This window comes from Ictidomys tridecemlineatus, chromosome 8 (genome assembly GCF_052094955.1).
Source record: "Ictidomys tridecemlineatus isolate mIctTri1 chromosome 8, mIctTri1.hap1, whole genome shotgun sequence".
NCBI lineage: Eukaryota > Metazoa > Chordata > Mammalia > Rodentia > Sciuridae > Ictidomys > Ictidomys tridecemlineatus.
In genome coordinates this window covers 89,138,381-89,146,907 of record NC_135484.1, presented here as the reverse complement: position 1 = coordinate 89,146,907, position 8,527 = coordinate 89,138,381, and the positions used below count along the sequence as shown (strand labels likewise).

General features: G+C 35.4%; 1 non-coding gene across 1 annotated transcript; it reads left to right on the top strand.

The window, feature by feature from the left end:
* Positions 1–8,215: 8,215 nt before the first annotated feature.
* Positions 8,216–8,295, top strand: LOC120889384 (small nucleolar RNA SNORD65). The gene has a single exon (XR_005733289.2). It is a non-coding gene; the product is annotated as a small nucleolar RNA SNORD65 (small nucleolar RNA).
* The last annotated feature ends 232 nt before the right edge of the window (positions 8,296–8,527 follow it).

Here is an 8,527-nt window from a genome sequence, read left to right as displayed (position 1 = left end):
TGTTCTGATGTAACATATCCACAAGTTCAGGGAATGAGGATCTGGATGTCTTTAGCAAGAGCATTTTTTAGCCTACCACAACCCAAATCTAAGGAAATTCTCTGCCAACAGAATCGATTTATAACAAATGTTAGTAGGAGACTTTCAGGCAGACCTGGAGGACAGCTATCCAGGTGACTCTATACCAACTCAATCCCCCACAGCTTTTTTGCTTAAAAATTCCTAAGAAAACTGTAGATTGTGCTGTGAATGCAATAACTAAGAAAAAGTAGAAACTAGCTACAATAGCCAGGGCCCTGTTCCAGTGCCTCCTGGAAACAGTATCTCCTGCAATGCCCATAGTGCTTTATCATCTGTGGACTAAAGCCCAGGCTTGCTGCTTTTGGGGACCCCTCAGCTGCTCTAAGAGTGGGATAAATGCAGACAAAACTCCATCTGCCTGGACACCTTCCCTGTGCCTTTGAGGACTGGCCCATCCTAGGGTTTTAATGCTCTTTTACACCCAGCTGAAGTAATAAAGTTACTTCACTTAATTTATGTAGGTGTTCTGTTTCACCAGACTCATGCAAGTAATAGATTACAACCCAACAAGAGTTGGACTTAAAAAATAACCAAAGCATAGTGAGCCTGACTCAGAAGAAAGAAAAGACTAACAGTAAACTAAGACTCAGAAGAAAGAAAAGACTAACAGTAAACTAAGACTCAGAAAAAAGAAAAGACTAACAGTAAACTAAGACGAATGGGGGGAGAGAAAGGAAGAGAGAAGGGAAAACATATGGAAATGGTAGGAGACCTTCAGTGATACACAAAATTATAAGAGGTTATGAGGGGCAAGGGGGAGGGGGAAAAAAGGGGAGAGAATTGAACAACAGTAGAGGAGGTAGAGAGGGAAGATTGGAGGGGAGGGGAGGGGGGATAGTAGGGGATAGGAAAGGTAGCAGAATACAACAGTCATTAATATGCCATTATGTAAAAATGTGAGTATGTAACAGAAGTGAGTCTGCATTATGTATTTGGAGAGTTCAAAACCCAATTGAGTCAAATGTATGAAAGATGATATATCATGAGCTCTGTAATGTTTTGAACAATCAATAAAAAAAATGGAAAAAAAAAGAAAATACATATGTCAGAATCTTGGACATATGTAAAGAAAGGCAGAGCTTAGTAGAAGAAATAAAGGAAGTGATATATTTCATTTTTTTATTATTAACTGTTCTAAAATTACTAAATGTTTAAAAATAAGAAATATATTGTATGTTTATTAACATAAATGAAATAAAGAATGATATCATAAAGGACTTTAGTGAGGAATTATAATAACTCAGTTATAAGGCATTTGAACTGCATTAATTCAAGATTAACCTAGATTATTTAAACATGTATGTTGTACAAGGCACAGTGACACACGCCTTTAGTCTAAGATTTTGGGCAGACCTAGTAATGAGAATCACTTGAGTCCAGGAGTTTAAGGCATCATAGGAAGATGCCTGTCTCAATAAATATCAAAATTATAAAAGGATCTTACTCAAGACTTTACAAAAGCAAAAAAAAAATTAAATGAAAAATAGAGGATATGAAATTGAATCATAAAAATGTAAAATTAATGCCAGATAAGACAAAAAAAGAAACAATGAGCAAAATGATGAATAGTAATCATCTAGAAAGATAACTGACTTTAAATAAGTTCTATCAATAGTTACTTTAGATAAGAGTGGTCTGAGCAAACTAGTTAAAAGAGATCTTCAGATTGTACTAAACTTTGTTTGCCGCAGTCTGGCTGGGCACAAGATCAGGAGCCTCTCACAGCTTTGTAGATTCAAACAGCAATTCTTTATTCCCAAACTCACACTGGCCCTCTACAAACACGTTCTGCCCACCAAATTCACATACTCCACCAGCCTTTTTATCCCAAATACTTTCTGAATTCCACGAGAACTCAAGGGGAACTCAGGCAGAAGGATATGCCCTATTCCCAGCAGGAATAACCTTAAACCTGGAACCGCCCTAAACCCAGATTGTCTTAAACCGGGAACACCCTAAACCCAAATTGTCCTAAACCGGGATACTTCCTAAAACCTGCAGGATACACCCTAAACCTGGATCCACCCTGGTCCTTGAGCAGGGTCACCTTTCTCAAACATACATGCAATGTCACAGCGAATGTCCAAGGCAAGTCCATTTCCACGAGTCCTTCCTCTAAGCAACATGGGGTACCCTGGCAAGGAAATTTCGATGCGTCATTCCTACTTGGAAATGGCCCTCAGCATTTGTTCATAGCACAAGATTCCCATTTTTAATATTAAGACTTAGATAAGTCAAAATATAGTGGTAGAATAAGACACTCCAGAAAAAAACTAATCAAAAGAAATCTAGTATAGCTACATGAGTTCCAGAAAACACACACACACACACACACACACACACACACACACACACACACTTTGGAAAAGGAAAACTATTAGCAATAATGAGAGAGATTGCTGCCTTGTCATGGTTTCAATATTTGAATCCTCCAGAAGTTATGTTGAAATTTGTCACTGCAATGTTATTATGAAGTAGAACATTTAGGAGGTGATTAAATCATGAGGGATCCACCATCATGAATTGATTAATGCCCTTATTATGGAAGTAGTTTTGTTATCTCATTATTGGTTTTCTTCCTCTATCCCTTCATCTCCCTTCTTTTTATTTCCCTCTTCTTGCTTTGTCACCTTCTTCCATGTGATGACATAACTTGAACACTCTTACCTGATGCTGATCCTTCAATGGAAGACTGTTCAGTTTCCAATAAAATTCTGTTCATTATCAAGTACCCCATCTCAGGCATTCTGTTATATTTGCACAAATGGACTATGACAATTATATAATGATGAAGTGTTTTATTTTCCAGGAAGATACAATTATAAAACCATATGCTACATTAGGGAAATGATGGTTGTCATAAAGAACACATATTGGAGAGTGAAATATGTCTACAGAAGATCTTTTGATTGATTTTCTTAGACAAATTTTTATCAACTTGGCAATATTGCCAAGCATTTAGAAAATATTCAGCAGAGTACAGGAGAAACACAGGAGCATAAACAATTAAAATATGACTCAGTGATCAAGATAATAAAAGTGTGCCAAGGTTCTCTAAGTAAAAATATACTATATTCAAAGCTTCTATAACCTATATGGTTGGTACTCCAGTCCTGCATTGGCTTCTGTGATCAGGGAATATTATGACCTCAAAATATCCAAGAAGAAGTGTCGATCCTAGAGTGGAATCTTGTTCATTCACAGAAGGGTAGATTGTCTTTGTATGAAATTGAGACAGAAATATAAATTACTGTGTTTCACATGCCAAAGGCAGCCCTGAGAGATTTAGTGTTTACATAAATAGAATTAGACAGAGAAGATGTCAAGGATCAAAATAAGTGTTTTAGTTATTCATTTTATAGACAAAGTATTTACTGCTTCACATAAGATTTATATAATTTCATCCCCAAAACACATGCCTGTAATCACAGTGACTGGGGAGGCTGAAGCACAAGGTTCACAAGTTCAAGGCCATACTGGGCAATTAGTGAAACTCTGCCTCAGAATAAAAATTTAAAGGGCTGGTTGTATAATTCAATAGTAGAGCAATCCTGGGTTCAATCCTCAGTACCACAAAAAGATTCATATAATTTTCATAAAACACAATATTAGATATTGAATGGAATTACCAATCTAATATTTTAGCATCTTTTCAAATATTATATTTTATGCAATGGAATCATTAGATACAAAGATAGTAATATGAATTTCACAACATAAATTACACTAATTAGCAGTATTAAAGTATGAATTTAGGAATCAAATTATTGAATCTTTTATCATTAGGTATTTTTACTCTCTTGTATTTGAAAAAAGTCTTAAACAATATTATAGTACATCAAATTTAGTTTAACTCAATTATTTCAATTTACATTTGATACTATACTAAATGTGAATCTTTGGAGGAGACACATTGCATCCAATACAAATGTTTCCCATTTTTCTGTCTCACAGGAAACCTCTAACATGACCACTAATCAAAGTCCCACCTGGTGTTCAGGACCATGTGCAGTCTTCTCTGCTTCAGAGCAGGCTGAGTTTAGTTGACTCACTTATGAGGAACAGAATACCACAAAAGTGAAGGAATGTCACTTCTGACACAAAGTTACAAAAGCATCCTGGTCTTTGTCATGAGTGTCCTCACTTCCCCTCTCACTGGCTCATTCGGAAAGAAGCCAGCTTTCAACTAGAACATGTTAAATGAAAAAGCTGCATCTTCAGAAACTGCCTGTGAGGATTTGAGGTCTTGATCCTTGGGAACTGAAACCTTAAAACAACCATATGATTGAATTTTTTTTTAGAGAGGATTTATTCTTTATTTTTTTTATTGGTTGTTCACAACATTACAAAGTTCTTGACATATCATATTTCATACATTAGATTGAAGTGGGTTATGAACTCCCAATCTTACCCCAAATGCAGATTGCAGAATCACATCGGTTACACATCCACAATTTTACATAATGCCCTATTAGTAATTGTTGTATTCTGCTACCTTTCCTATCCCCTACTATCCCCCCTCCCTTTCCTTCACATCTTCTCTCTCTACCCCATCTACTGTAATTCATTACTCTCCTTGTTTATTTTCCCATTCCCCTCACAACCTCTTATATGTAATTTTGTATAGCAATGAGGGTCTCCCTTCATTTCCATGCAATTTCCCTTTTCTCTCCCTTTCCCTCCCATCTCATGTCTCTGTTTAAAGTTAATCTTTTCTTCCTGCTCTTCCTCCCTGCTCTGTTCATAGTTGTTCTCATTATATCAAAGAAGACATTTGGTATTTGTTTTTTAGGGATTGACTAGCTTCACTAAGCATAATCTGCTCTAGTGCCATCCATTTCTTTGCAAATTCCATGATTTTGTCATTTTTAAGTGCTGCGTAATATTCCATAGTGTATAAATGCCACATTTTTTTTTATCCATTCATCTATTGAAGGGCATCTGGGTTGGTTCCACAGTCTAGCTATTGTGAATTGTGCTGCTATGAACATCGAAGTGGCAGTATCCCTGTAGCATGCTCTTTTAAGGTCTTCAGGGAATAGTCCGAGAAGGGCAATAGCAGGGTCAAATGGTGGTTCCATTCCCAGCTTTCCCAGGAATCTCCATACTGCTTTCCAAATTAGCCGCACCAATTTGCAGTCCCACCAGCAATGTACAAATGTACCCTTTTCTCCACATCCTCGCCAGCACTTATTGTTTGACTTCATAGAGGCTGCCAATCTTACTGGAGTGAGTGAGATGGTATCTTAGGGTGGTTTTGATTTTCATTTCTCTGACTGCTAGAGATGGTGAGCATTTTTTCATGTACTTGTTGATTGATTGTATATCTTCCTCTGAGAAATGTCTGTTCAGGTCCTTGGCCCATTTGTTGATTGGGTTATTTGTTATCTTATTGTCTAATTTTTTGAGTTCTTTGTATACTTTGGATATTAGGGCTCTATCTGAAGTGTGAGGAGTAAAAATTTGTTCCCAGGATGTAGGCTCCCTATTTACCTCTCTTATTGTTTCTCTTGCTGAGAAAAAACTTTTTAGTTTAAGTAAGTCCCATTTGTTGATTCTTGTTATTAACTCTTGTGCTATGGGTGTCCTAAATTATCACTATTTGCGGACGACATGATTCTATACCTAGAAGACCCAAAAGGGTCTACAAAGAAACTACTAGAACTAATATGATTGAATTTGGAATTAAATCTTCGGTTAGTCAAATCTTCAGATGAGACGGCAGCTCAGACTAATAACTTGAATGCAACACCATGAGACCCTGTTGCAGAGACGTCCAGCTATATTCCAAACTACAGAAACTGTGAGATAATAAGTCTTTTGTTTTAGACTACTTTTGGGTTTTTTTATTGCAGAAATTGGCGACTAGTACAATAAAATGAATACTGGCAAAATCAAATATTAAGTAAACAACTATTGGAAAAAGGCCAATAATTTTGCATATTATAGTCAGTCATGGGAAGAAATTATTATCTAATTTGGGTTTTGCAGTAATTGAATAAGATATAATTCATAAAATTGGTACCTAATGATTAACATTGAGGAAAAAGTTGGTACAGTAATTCTTCTTTTTCATAATTTCTGGGAGCATATATTTATGACATAGAGAAAAAAAGTGAAAATTAAATTTCTCAGCAGTGAGTATAACTAGAAAAGTTCTCTTTACATATAATCTCCCAGTTTGGCCTCAGGTGGCTAGAAACCAGATGTTAAATGGGTTCTGACTTTCTATTTAAATACAACTGAATATGTCTGATACAAGTTCAAGGTTGAGTAAGAGTTTTGTTAATTTCCAAGGAGTTTACACATTTAAGACTGCCATGGCTCTAAGTCTTCTTTTGGGATCTATTGTCTCTCTAGATGCCATTGATTCAGATACGAACCTCCAATTCTTAGTTCCATAAAATATATTCACATAATCAACTGAGTAAATTACATTAAAAATAAGGTAGGCTTAATAGGATAATAAATAGATATTTATGTAAAAATAGTACATATTATTTCATATTAGGCACTAGTATAATTTATATTTCATTCTTAAAATGTCTATTCATCACACACCCACCACCTTTTATTTTGACCCATCATTTCACATAAACACCACCCACATAGGATTTTTTTCCTTTATTCTTTCTTAAATTTCCTTCTTCGACCAAAACCAGAAAATGACTCTTTTTTCATCCCAGATAAAATAATTGAAATCTACTAATACTGGTTGCTCATATTTCTGTTGATATTTATTCATGTAAAATATAATAGTCTATTCCCAAGCTGTTTCTAAAAGATTTTCCCCAATGAAATGGGATTCCTGTTAAAAAAATGGATTCCCTTTTATCCAATTTATAGAATCATTCATAGTTTATATACACATTACTATGGTGGATGCTAGTAGTCTGTATTTCTTCACCACAGCTTCAAAAGAAATTTAAGTGAATAAACTTCCTAATAGAAAAGTCACAGTTAAATTTTCATTTATAATTCTTCCCCCTTTTAAGTCCAATTTTTAATTTCAACTTTTTATAACCACCATTATTGCCCACCAATATAGAAAAAGAATGTTTTAGAAGAACAAAATGAAGGAAATGAAAGGGATATGAATGTGTCAGTAGAAATGTATAAAACCACCATAGAGAAGAAGAATAGATCACTCAGGAAGAAGATGGGCTATTAATAAATACCTACTGAACCCTCACTCTTTGCCACAACTAGGATAAAGGCACTGAAAAAAATCTTTTACTTTTATTTTAGATACAAGTGGAAATGAAACACATGGAGAGGAGACAGGGGTGAGCGCTGCCTTATTAGCAGCTTCAATGGTCCAAAAGTAGAGCCAAGTCTAAATGTGCAGGGTTCTGAAAGTCAACAGCCATGAATGGACAAACTCAGTGATAAACAGACTGGTGGCAGAGACTTTGAGTCTCAGATCTGTCTTGGATCATTTTCAGTCTCCATAATCCCAGGACGAATACACACATTTTGAAATTTAAAAATATTTAGGGCAGGAATGCACTCTGGAAATACAAAAAATGTAATTCCATAATGTTGTTAATAATCAAAGAATTGCTATGGCAATGAAGATTAAGTGACACAAATGAGGTAATTTCTAAGCATGCAGTGAGAGTCTACTGAGCTTAGGACTTTAAAGTGCTTCCTTAAGATTTTTTATTACCTCTTTTACTTAAAAAACAAACAAACAAACAAAAACACACTTGTCTGTGAGTTAAGGGCAACCAGCACACCTCTTTTGCTTCATATCCATTCATATCCAGCAAACATTGTAGTGTTTGTTGCCTTCAGTATGTTTCTGTTTTGAGCAAGGACAGTGTTGATAAGGACAAATGAAAAGCTCTTCTTTGCCCTAATTCTCTGACCTAACCACAGAGTTCAGGTGTTATTGTTCATAGGCTAGTTGCACGTATAGGGAGGAGCCCTGCTCACTCCCCAAGTTCTCAACTGTCTGGGAAGGGGGGCAATGGGCTTTGAGTTACTATTTGATTCTCAGAATTTTATATGTACTTTGAAAGACATTTTGGAATGTCCTAAATTTGGAAATGTTTTGAGAATTTTTTTCTTAAAAATATGCAATAGTGAGAGAGATCTCTGTTTAATAGTGACCATTTACTGAAGGCTTGTTATATGAGAGACTTAAAAATATTTTTCATCTAAAGTCATCCACTGGCAGATTGGTAGTGGTGAACCTATGGTTTTCTGAAGATGAAAGGTAAACCTATGGTTTTCTAAAGGGCATAACATCAGTATAAGAGTGGCACTATTATTCCAACAAAATGTTAGGAAACTAAAGCTCCCTAAGGTTATAAGTTATAATTCAAATGTTATTCAAAGAGGTACAATTCAACACAGGTGTTTTTCCATCATAAGCCTAAAATATTTCCTCAAAATCAGTGAAAACAAAAGAGTATTTTAGTATTTAGTCTATAATGTCAGA